Raw genomic sequence first — 12311 nt, 5'->3', positions numbered from 1 at the left:
ATGTCAGCACCATTTAGGAGGCATTATATGGGTTTATGCCTCTAAAAACATGTATCTAGTCATAATTTCTAGTTGGTAATATTTATTAAAACTAATAGGTATCCAGTAGATATTTTTTGTGTAAAAGAGACTTTAATGGGCACTGAAAATTCCCTGTTTGAGCTTCAGGAAAACGGCCCAGCCCTTCTCTTTCTCATGGTGCTCAACTGATGTGATAATGTCACCTGACTGCCTTCACTCTTCTAGTTCTTCCTGTTTAATTTTCCCCTCTGTGTAGTAGCTTCCTTTCGCTGTTTGGAAGTAGAACTTTCTGAGTTGTATGCTTAAGGCTGTAAAATGAATAGCATCATCCTTTATATCAATATCATGTTTTTCAAGTAATGCAAAAATGCCTCCTACAAGTACTAGCTGCATAGCCTTTGAAGAGCCCTTATCTGTTTGCCCTATAGCAGCAAAAAAGGCAAAGAAAATTAACCTCCCTCTTTTTTTTCTGTTGTTCGTAGTAGCTGAAAATATACATTAAAATGATAGTTGCCAAAGATTTGTGCATATAGTAAAGGTAATTGACATTTTTAGAAATTTATTTTATTTAATAGCTAATTTTATTTTATTAGCATTCAAGGATATTTTTCTACTCACATAAATATTTTATTCTTCATGTTTGTGCTTTTACTGAACATTTCTTACTTTTAAAATGCCCTTTTCTCTATTACTAACTCTACTTTTTCCATGTTTAGCACTACCTGCTGAGTTAAAAACTACTGTCAAAAATTAATGTGTTGAAGTTAATTAAGGTTATAACATGGTGTCGTGATGTACTGTATTTGATATATACTGTATTTTATCTTAGGAACAGCTATTTTAAAATAAAATGTAATCTTTATGTTTTTTTTTTTTTTTTTTTCTTAAAACTGGCTTTGTGGACTTCCTTGGCAGTCCAATGGTTAGGACATTGCACTTCCACTATAGGAGGCATGGGCTGGATCCCTGGTTAGGGAACATGCCCAAAAAATTTTTTTTAAATAATATTCTCAAAAGAAAATCACAAAAAACTGGCCTCGGGAGAATTTAATGTTGCTTTGAATTTTGCTTTTCTTGGCCTTGATTTGTTTGGCCGTGAAATTCTCAATAGCATGACCAAGGTTGTATCTACCTGGTTATGTTTTTTATGGATGATGATCTATTAATGATATATTATTCCTGTTCCTAGAAATGTGCTTTGTAGAGTTACACATCTGTTATCTTATTTAATTACCTCAGTGATGCTGGAGTTTAACTTGGGCAAGGATTGTTACACCTGTTTTACTGGTGAGCAACTGAGAGGCAGAATGCTTAGGGAGAAAAGGCATGGTAGGTTGGTCAGATTTGCAGTAAGGTGGATAGGGTGGTCTTGGTGGTTCAGTCCTTAATCCAGTCTCCTCTGGTCCTTGGAGTCTCCCAGGCAACAGTACTGGAGTGGGTTGCCATTTCCTCTTCCAGGGGATCTTCCTGACCCAGACGGGGATCAAACTTGGGTCTCCTGCTTGCAGGCGATCTCCTGCATTGCAGGCGGATTCTTTACCAACTGAGCCACTGGAAGTCAGGGCATGAGGAGCTGTTATCCTCGTCTTTACAGTGTTGTTACAACCTCTCTGAGCTTCTCGGTGGCTGATCTGTATAGCAAGTACAGCAATACCAGTGTGGGACCATGTGTGTATAGCACCCCTCACCCAGAGTTTGGCCCGTATTACATATTTACTTACTACTGCTAATAAGAAATGGAAGAGTCTAGTAATTTACTTCAGTGTACCAAGATCTAACTGGTAACAGAAATAGAACTAAAAACTTAGGTTTGGGATCTTTTTGGTTTATGTTTCTGCATCAAATTTCCTTTTAGTGACACATATTTGGAAACTAACCTGGGGCTATTAAATGGCAGAGACCCATTGAATGATGACAGGATTCACTGTGAGATAAAGTAGGTTATGAGATTGGATTGTAAAAGAACAAAAGGGAGAATTTTTTTTTTTAATCACTTCTCTTCCCCCACCCCCCACCACCAAATCCCCGCCCCCCACTAGAGTTGTTTAGAATTTTCGCCATTTCTAAAGGTTCTTCATCTTTTAGAGCTGAACCAGACTCAAATTATACCAATTATGATGGAGGCAATCTGTAAGAGAGTCTTTGTGTCAATTATATTCTGACTATGAAATCAGAAACAACTGCTCTGTATATTTTGCTATCAATCTGTATGTAATTGTTGAACGGCTACATGGGCTAAGAGATCAGCCAAATGTGAGGAATTTCTTATGAGCCTTTACTGAATTGCTGTGTCTTTTATATAAATGGGCTTCCCTGGTTGCTCAGACGGTAAAGAATCTACCTGCAATGCAGGAGACCCAGCATAGATCCCTGGGTCAGGAAGATCTCCTGGAGGAACGAATGTCTACCCACTCTAGTATTCTTGCCTGGACAAAGGAGCCTGGCAGACTACAGTTCATGGGGTCCCAGAGTCAGACTCAACTGAGCGACTAACACTTCATATGAATAGGGTCACTGTTTGTGGCATGCCAGTTATTATTCACTAGTTGGAGAAGACTCTTGAGAGTCCCTTGGACTGCAAGGAGATCCAACCAGTCCATCCTAGAGGAGATCAGTCCTGGATGTTCATTGGAAGGACTGATGTTGAAGCTGAAACTCCAATACTTTGGCCACCTGATACAAAGAACTGACTCATTTGAAAAGACCCTGATGCTGGGAAAGATTGAGGGCAGGAGGAGAAGGGGACAACAGAAGATGAGATGGTTGGATGGCATCACCAACTCAATGGACATGGGTTTGGGTGGACTCCAGGAGTTGGTGATGGACAGGGAGGCCTGGCGTGTTGTGGTTCGTGGGGTTGCATGGGTTAGTGGGTTAGTTAACCAGAAACTTCACAGAGAGTACCTTGCTATCAGAGAGGAACATGAAGCAGATTGTTTTGTTTTGTTTTGTTTTGATTAAGATGCAGTGAGAAACATTCTGAGCCTAGATGGGAAATTAGAGTGAAGGCCTTTACAGAGAAGACCCACCTTCACAGACCATGTGTGGTTCTGATTGTTGTTCTTCAGTCGCTGAGTTCTGTCTGACTTTGTGACCGGGAGAACACAGCATGCCAGGCTCCTTTCTCCTCCACCATCTCCCAGAGTTTGCTCAAATTCATGTCCATTGAGTTGGTGATGCTATCTAGCTATCTCATCCCCTGCTGCCCACTTCTCCTTTTGCTGTCAGTCTTTTCCAGCATCAAGATCTTTTCCAGTGTGTCGGCCCTTTGCATCAGGTGGCCAGAGTATTGGAGCTTCAGCATCAATCCTTCTGATGAATATCCCAGGTTGATTTACTTTAGGATTGATTGGTTTCATTTCCTTGCAGTCCAAGGGACTCTCAAGGGTCTTCTCCAGCACCACAGTTCAAAAGCATCAATTCTTTAGTGCTCAGCATTGTTTATGGTCCAACTCTTATATCCATACCTGACTACTGGAAAAACTGTAGTTTTGACTACGTGGACCTTTGCTAGCGAAGTGATGTCTCTGCTTTTTAATACACTGTCTAGTTTTGTCAATAGCTTTCATTCCAGGGAGCAAACATCTTTTAATTTTGTAGCTTCAGTCACCATTCATGGTAATTTTGGAGCCAAAGAAAATAAAATCTGTCACTGCTTCCACTTTTTCCACTTCTATTTGCCATGAAGTCTTGGGACCAGATGCCATGATCTTAGTTTTTTGAATGTTGATTTTTAAGCCAGCTTTTCACTCTCCTCTTTCACTCTCATCAAGAGGCTCTTTAGTTCCTCTTCACTTTCTGCCGTTAGAGTGGAGTCATCTGTGTATCTGATGTTGTTGATCATTCTACTGGCAATCTTGATGATAGCTTGTGATTCATCCAGCCTGGCATTTGGCATGATGTACTCTGCATGTAAGTTAAGTAAGCAGGATGACAACATATAGCCTTGTACTCCTTTTCCAACTTGAAACCAGTTCCATGTCTGGCTCTAACTGTTGCTTCTTGACCTGCATACAGGTATCTCAGGAGACAGGTAAGGTGGTCTGGTACTCCCATCTCTAAAAATTTTCCACAATTTGTTGTGACCCAAACAGTCAAAGGCTTTAGCATAGTCAATGAAGCAGAAGTAGTTGTTTTTCTGGAATTCCCTTGCTTTCTCCATGATCCAGTGAATTTGATCTCTGGTTCCTCTGCTTCTTCAAAACCCAACTTGTACATCTAGAAGTTCTTGGTTCATGTACAGCTACACCTAGTTTGAAGAGTTTTGAGCATAACCTTGCTAGCACATGAAAGCGCACAGTTGTATGGTAGTTTGAATATTCTTTGGTATTGTCCTTTGGTATTGGAATGAAAATAGACATTTTCCAGTCCTGTGGCCACTACTGAGTTTTCCAAATTTCTTGACATAATGAGTACAGCATTTTAACAGCATCATCTGTTAGGATTTGAAATAGCTCAGCTGGAATTCTGTCATCTCTGCTAGCTTTGTACATAATAATGCTTCCTAAGGCCCACTTGACTTCACACTCCAGGATGTCTGGCTCAAGGTGAGTGATCACCATCATTATCATCTGGGTCTGAGGACCTTTTTTGTATAGTTCTCTGTATCCTTGCCACTTCTTTTTAATCTCTTCTGCTTCTCTTTGTTCCTTACTGTTTCTGTCTTTTATCATACCCATCCTTGTATGAAATGTTCTTTTGATCACTCCAGTTTTATTTAAGAGATTGCTAGTCTTTCTTATTCTGTTGTTTTCCTCTATTTCTTTGCATTGTTTATTTAAGAAGGCCTCCTTATCTTTCCTTGCTATTCTCGCAACTCTGCATCCAGTTGGGTACGTCTTTGCCTTTGTCCCTTCTCTTTCTCTTCTCTTCTCTCCTCAGCTATTTGTAACGCCTCCTCAAACAACCACTTTGTCTTCTTGCCTTTATTTTCTTTGGGATGGGTTTGGTCACTGCCTCCTGTACAGTTACAAACCTCCGCCATAGTTCTTTAGTCACTTTATCTACCAGATCTATTCCCTTGAATCTATTCATCACCTCCAATGTATGATCATAAGGGATTTGATTTAGATCATACTTAAGTGGCCTTGTGGTTTTTCCTGAAGTGAGGTGAAAGTCACTCAGTCATGTCCAACTCTTGGTGATCTCCTGGACTGTTCAGTCCATGGAATTCTCCAGGCCAGAATACTGGTGTGGGTAGCCTTTCCCTTCTCCAGGGGATCGTCCCAAGCCAGGGATCGAACCCAGCCTCCCACATTGCAGGCGAATTCTTTACCAGCTAAACCGTGATGATAGTGGTTTTTCCTACTTTGTTCAATTTTAGCCTGAATTTTGCAGTAAGGAGCTCATGATCTGAACCATAGTCATCTCCAGGATTTGTTTTTGCTGACTGTATAGAGCTTCTCTATCTTCAGCTGCAAAAACCATAATCTGATTTCTGTATTAACAATCTGGTGATGTCCTTTTGTATAGTTGTCCCTTGGGTTCTTGGAAAAGGTTGTTTGCTTTGACCAACACATTCTCTTGACAAAACTCTATTAGCTTTTGCTCTGCTTCATTTTGTACTCCAGGGTCAAATTTGCCTGCTATTCTGGGTATCTCTAGACTTCCTACTTTGCATCCCAAGCCCCTATGATGAAAAGGGCATCTGTATTTGTGTTAATTCTAAAAGATGTTATGTGTCTTCAGAGAAATGGTCAATTTCAGCTTCCTTGGCATCAGTGGCTGGGGCATAGACTTGGATTACTGTGAGGTTGAATGGTTTGCCTTGGAAACAACCCAGGATCATTCTGTTGTTTTTGAGGTTGCACCCCAGTACTGCATTCTGGACCCTTTTGTTGACTATAAGAGCTACTCCATTTATTCCGAGGGGGTCTTATCCACAGTAGTAAATATAATGGTCATCTAAATTATATTCAACCATTCTGTCCATTTTAGTTCACTGATTCCTAAGATGTTGATGTTCACTCCTGCCATCTCCTGCTTGACCATATCCAGTTTACCTTGATTCATGGACCTAACATTCCAGGTTTCTATTCAATATTATTCTTTACAACACTGGACTTTACTTTTCGCCACCAGACACATCCACAACTGAGCATCATTTCTTCTTTGACTCCACTGCTTCATTCTTCCTGGAGCTATTTGTAATTGTTCCAGCTCTTCCCCAGTAGCATATAGGACACCTTCTTACCTGTTGTTCAGTCGCTCAGTCCTGTCCAACTTTTTGCAACCCCGAGGACTGTAGCATGCCAGGCTTCTCTGTCCTCTGTCTCCTGGAGTTTGCTCAAATTCTGATCTGGGAAGGGGCTTATCTTCTAGTATTGTATCTTTTTGCCTTTTCACACTGTTTACGGGGTTCCGAGGCAAGAATACTAGAGTGGGTTCCCATTTCCTCCTCCAGTGGACATGTTTTGTCAGAACTTTTCACTCTGACCCATCAGTCTTGGTTGGCTCTGCACAGCATGGCTTTTAGCTTCATCAAGTTATGCAAGCCCTTTTGCCAGTACACAGCTGTGATCCTTGAGAGTTCTGATAGCAGACACTGAACTGTGGATGTGGGGGTGGCTTGTAGTCAAAGTCAGAATAGAGGTTGCACATGTAAAATGCTAAGGAATAATCCTAGATTTGTTAAAACCAAAAAACCTGCCCTGAACTGTATATATGGATAGTACAATATGCACATAGATATTATACTAATTAACAATGCTATGAAGACAATGTTAACATATCATTGGAATACTAAGTTTTATTTTTTAATTTTTAATACTTTTTCCCTTATTAGGAATATACTGATTTTCAGGTGTATCTGAAGTAACCAAAGATAGAGGAACGAGAGAGATAATTGCATATTATAAAGTTGCCATAATTAGAATTATATAAAAGTAGGTAGTATATGTATTCTGATATCTTATGAATCATAATCTTTAAATTATATCTATTTTTTCCACTTAACATGTTAACCAGACCTTTTTTTACCCACTTAACATTATGTTTCTTTCTGTAATAATCCAAGGTATAATTACCTTAGGAAATATAAATCCTTGTAGGCTTATAAGTGCTGTGATTTCCCTGGATCATGTGAAGTGACTATCATGAAATCACTAAAAACTCAGGCTACAAAAGTTGACCCCCTTACAGTGTTTGTTAATGGATAGAGTGAGAAAGCATTAACAAAACAAAACAAAACACATTCACATTTATCTCAAGTTTCGTGCAGTTATGTGGCCCTTTTTTCCTTCTCCTGCTTGCTTGCTTCTTTTTTTACCATTTTCATTGAGGTTAGAAATTTTAACATAACAATTCCTCATATTTTAAAATGACACTTATTTAACTTATATCTGTGTAAACACTGTTTCTGGAACACATCTGAAGTCCAGGTGTTTCATAGTGGTTAAAACAAGGACTTCAGAACCTAACAGACATAACTTTTACCTCTGTAAGCTTTTGAGTGTCCCTTTCTCTAAGACACAGTTTCCTTGTCAAATACTAACTGGATGATAATCTTTTTTAGGAGGACTAAAAGAGTTCATATATATAGAAGCCTAAAAATAGGGCTATAATCTTAGATTATTAGGTACAGTAGGCACGCCTGTATTTATTTTCTTTTGTAGCTGGTCTGGCTTAGATAACTGGCAAGATTTCAACGTGTAACCCCTTTTTGTGGTAGCATTCTGATTTCAAATAAGTAACTCAGAATTGGAGGAAGCAAAATTTAGAATTTATCATGATAGTTAAAGCATTATTCAGTGTTTCGATTTTGCAAGATCTTTACATAGAACTTGGTGTTGATATAGGGACTAAAGACATGTATTAAAGTTTTAAGGTAAATTACAGCTAAAGGTGGAAGTAAAAAGTGAGAGCCCTTGTTGATTTTGGTGACTGTGTTCAGAGGATCAGAGTTAACGGAAATAGTGGTATGCTAACCCTGAAGTATGACTGCTTGTGTGAATGTTAACTAGTTAAAATTTGAATATTAAGAGATTATTTCATCTTATTAGCTAGTTTTTCAAAGAGCAATGCATGCCATAATCATAATAAAAACAACTTTTTAAAATAATCAATGAATATAAATATCTTCCAGTTTTTAATGTAAAGTAAAAATATCTTGGAAAAAATTGCTAAAATCTGCATGCATTGATTTTTGTAAAATATATCGAGCACTATGAAATTAAAATAGTTGATACTTTAGAGTAAGTTTAAACTTACTCTGTGAACTTAGAACTACTATATTTGAATGAGGTCTTTGAAAAAGTTTTGGAGTGATTCAATGTAGATCACTTAACATTTCCAGAAGGAGCTAGCATTTTATTTTCCTCTTTAGAAGAACTTTTGCAAGATGGAAATATTTAACTGTTATTCTGCCTTTCAAAGAATATAAAATAAACTGTGGCAGTTTGTGGCCTTTGAGTAGCTTTCCTTGTGAATTAAGGTCATTTCTTAGTAAGTGGATATGTTTTAGGTGTAGTTAAATACCAGTATGAAGGGCCCTTGAGATGAAAGATTGTTCTTGATTCTTTGTTCCTGATTTCGTTCAAAAGAAAAATTTTGTTTTCCTTTTGAAAATAAAATAACTTCACAGATGAGATTTCCTGAAACTTATCCAGTGATACCTTGAAGCTTCGGTTCACCTTTCCTTAATATAATCATCATATATGCTTAGTCCTAAGAAATAAAGGCTTCTCTAGTAGCTCAGCTGGTAAAGAATTTGCCTGTAATGCAGGAGAGCCTGATTCAATCCCTGGATCGGGAAGATCCTCTGGAAGAGGGTAGGCTACCCACTCCAGGATTCTTAAAGTTCCCGGGTGGCTTAAGAATCTGCCTGCAATGCAGGAGACCTGGATTTGATCCCTGGATTGGGAAAATTGATTGGAGAAGGGAATGGCTATCCAGTCCAGTATTCTGGCCTGGAGAATTCCATGGACTACAATCCATGGTGTCGCAAACATGACTGAGCGACTCACTTTTCACTTTCCTAAGAAATAAGTCATGTGCTTGTTAAACAATGCTTTTTAAATTTCCATCACATATAAGGCACCTTTAGGGTACTTAGGAGTCCTTGATAAATGTACTTAATCTCCAGTATCTTTGAGCAACAAACATTTATTTACATAGATATAACTATGTTCTCTTTCCATTGCACTTTCTAGAAAATGTGACATTTAAAATCCCATTGCCAAAGAAATGTGAAGTACTTAATATATTGTTTGGCATTAATTTTTCTGTGGTGTGGAAAATACATTATGAAAGATGGGTACCATGTAGATAAAGTTTGTTGGTACCATGGGTACTAAAGTTTGTTGTTTCTGGAGTATTTTGTCCCTACCAGTTCTGAGGGAATGACTCATTTGGATAATTTATTTTGGCTCCATTTTATACTTTAGTCCCTCAATTAAATATGTGTAAATATTGAGTACTATGATATGTGATTTGACTTTGTAGTTAGACTCAGTATTGAAATGGTGAGATTTTGACATCTGGAAACAGATGTGGTTTTCTCTTGTCATTAACTTTGCAATTTAAGGAGTTAACTTTAGTTTATACATCAATGAAATGGGTATAGTGATGGCCCTCAAAGTTTATGTTATATAAATTCTGGACACGGTCAAGCAAGCATATAGTAAACTTTAAATAAATGAAAGCACTATTACTTTTATCCCAGCATACGTATATTTTATTTCTTTTCCACCTCCTTCTTCCTGTACCTTTTCCTCCTCTTTTTCTCCACCTAGGTTTGCAGTTGCTTAAGCTAAGCCCATGAGATGAGACAGTAGTCCCTCAACAAGAGCAGCTTGTTACAGTATTCATTTTGTCAAACAACAGAAATAGAATTAGTACTCTGAATATTTTGAAATGCTGTTGGGAAAAACTTTCAAAAATTACATGATGTTTTTAGAATAAACTAATTACAGTTTTTTAAAATTTCAAATAAGTACTTTATTATCTCCAGTGTTTTAATGTGAGAATTGAATTCATCTCAGCACACTGTCTGTTAAAATACAGACTTTAAAAAACTGGATCCTTTTTCTTTTAGACTTTAATCACAATTTCTTAGAAGAATTCCAGGGATTTTAGTCCAATAAAACTGAAGGGTTTTAAAGATTACTGCATGAAATAATGAATGAATAACATATATGAGCTTAAAAATGAAAATGACATTAAATATTAGTAAAATACAAGATCTTTAAGTTCAATTGGTCCAGAATAAAATTTACCAAGTGCAAATTTGAAGATAACCTCAAACATGTGTTTTGAATTGTCTTAATATCAACACAAGAAAAAGTTTAGTCAGTGTTAAAACCCTTTATTCCTTAAGTAGGATATAGGATACCTCCATCTCTATTTTAAAAGAATGTGTGGCATGATCTTAATTTTCCTTTTCCCCTTTTCTCTTATCCTCACCTACCTTCTGTCCCCCTTTTCTTCTCCCAGCTGCAGAAGTTAGATCAATTATATTCCTTAGTTGCTGGCCAGTTTTCAGGATGATCCCTAAAAAGTTCCTCTTTTAATTCATGTATTATTCCCTTTTATCTCTGTTCCCAGCTTAAATATACCTTTGCATCATAGGCAACTGGCCTAATGTAATTGATTTCTGTCCTTGGATTTATAATGTATCCTTATAAAGTATATAGTGATACTTTGGGTAGGAATGAATTTTTAATATTTTTAAGTAATGTTGTGACAGTGCATTAGGTATTTTGAATATTTTTTGGCTTTTCAAGGTCTATTCCTGTTAAAATATTTACACAGAACTTGTTGATTCTCACTGCTGTATAGTAATCCATAAAGTTTCGCCTGATACTCCCTTAATGGATAAGTTGATTACTTTCTACTATCAGCCAACACTAAGAGACTTGTATTAAATATCCTCTTAAATGTCTTCCTTGGTGGCTCAGACTGTAAAGAATATGCCTGCAATGTAGGAAACCCCGGTTGGATCCCTAGATTGGGAAGATCCCCTGAAGAAGGGAATGGCAACCCACTCCAGTATTCTTGCCTGGAGAACCCCATGGACAGAGTGGCCTCATGGGCTACAGCCATGGGGTTGCAAAGGAGTCAGACACGATTTAGCAACTAAATACCAAAAACAAGCCTTGGATTGAAATCTCTGCTTTCGTACTCCCGTATTAACTTTGCAAGTTCTTTTGTATCTCTGAGTCTGTTTCCTTATCCATGCAGTGGACAGGATTTTTATATACAGTACTATGTTGAGAGCCCAGTGAGACAATATTTTTCAAGTGTATATGGTATGACATGTGGCATGATTAGGTACTGCATAATGGTAAGTATATGCTTCTCCTCTGTTCTCCATCAGAAGCCAAAAAAGGTATATGACTTTCCAAGGATGAAAGATTATTATTCTCTGTAGATAATACTAAATTTGTAAAGTGCATTATATTTTATCCTGTTCCTATAAGCAATGCTTGACATTGTAAACTGTGAAAAGCATCCATTACAATGATATTAATGATAATAGCAAACATTATTGAGTGTTTGCTACATGGCTGGCACTATCTTAAACACTCTCCATATACTAACTCATTTAGTCCTTGTCAAAAAACCCAGGAGATATTATTTTCCCCCATGTTGCCGATTAGTAAATGAAGGCACAAAGTGTTAAATTACAGGGCACGTGAGCAAATTTGGGATCGAAAGATTCTATACATTTTTATGCATTAAAAATTGGTATCTCAAACCCTTTCATTCTCCATAGAGAATTAGTAATTCTCCAGGTAAATAGATCTTGACACACACGAGCCTTCTCATCCTCATCTTCTAGTTGGGAGGGACTCTGGTTTGAGGGCCCAGCACTCTATCTCCTTGTGGGAAAGAAAAAGGACAAGAGAAGCATCCAAGTTTGAGGGGTAGGTCTGCTTGAGTGCCTTGTTTTGTGGGCCGCTGGTGATGGGGTATCTTATAATATTGAGGAATCATGATTGTTTGGAGTGAAAAATAAAGGGTATACTGAAAATGTAAATTTTTAAGTGTGATTATTTGTGATACAAACTTACTGATTTTCCCACTTGTAAATTTATTAGTGGGAAATGTGTAAAAGCATTATATCTGAGTAAACCATATATATATAACTATTTTTAGAAGCATAATGTTTTGTTGATATATCCTGATGACTATTAAGCCTCTATATATCTTTGATCTTAGTTATCTTCTTTTTGATTCCCAGTTCTTCTGTTATTTATCAGTGTTTTTGTATTTGAATGAAACCTTTGGGCTTCCCTGGTGGCTCAGAGGGTAAAGCTTCTGCCTGCAATGTGGGAAACTCGGGTTCGATT

General features: G+C 37.6%; 1 protein-coding gene across 2 annotated transcripts in view; it reads left to right on the top strand.

The window, feature by feature from the left end:
• The window catches only part of TMTC2 (transmembrane O-mannosyltransferase targeting cadherins 2), a 389698-nt gene that overhangs the window by 210048 nt on the left and 167339 nt on the right, over positions 1 to 12311 (top strand). The gene's annotated exons all lie outside the window — the stretch shown is intronic.

This window comes from Cervus canadensis, chromosome 25, assembly GCF_019320065.1.
Source record: "Cervus canadensis isolate Bull #8, Minnesota chromosome 25, ASM1932006v1, whole genome shotgun sequence".
NCBI classification, from domain to species: Eukaryota; Metazoa; Chordata; class Mammalia; order Artiodactyla; family Cervidae; genus Cervus; species Cervus canadensis.
The sequence above is the reverse complement of the archived record's forward strand: the minus strand, read 5'-3'. Positions and strand labels throughout refer to the sequence as shown.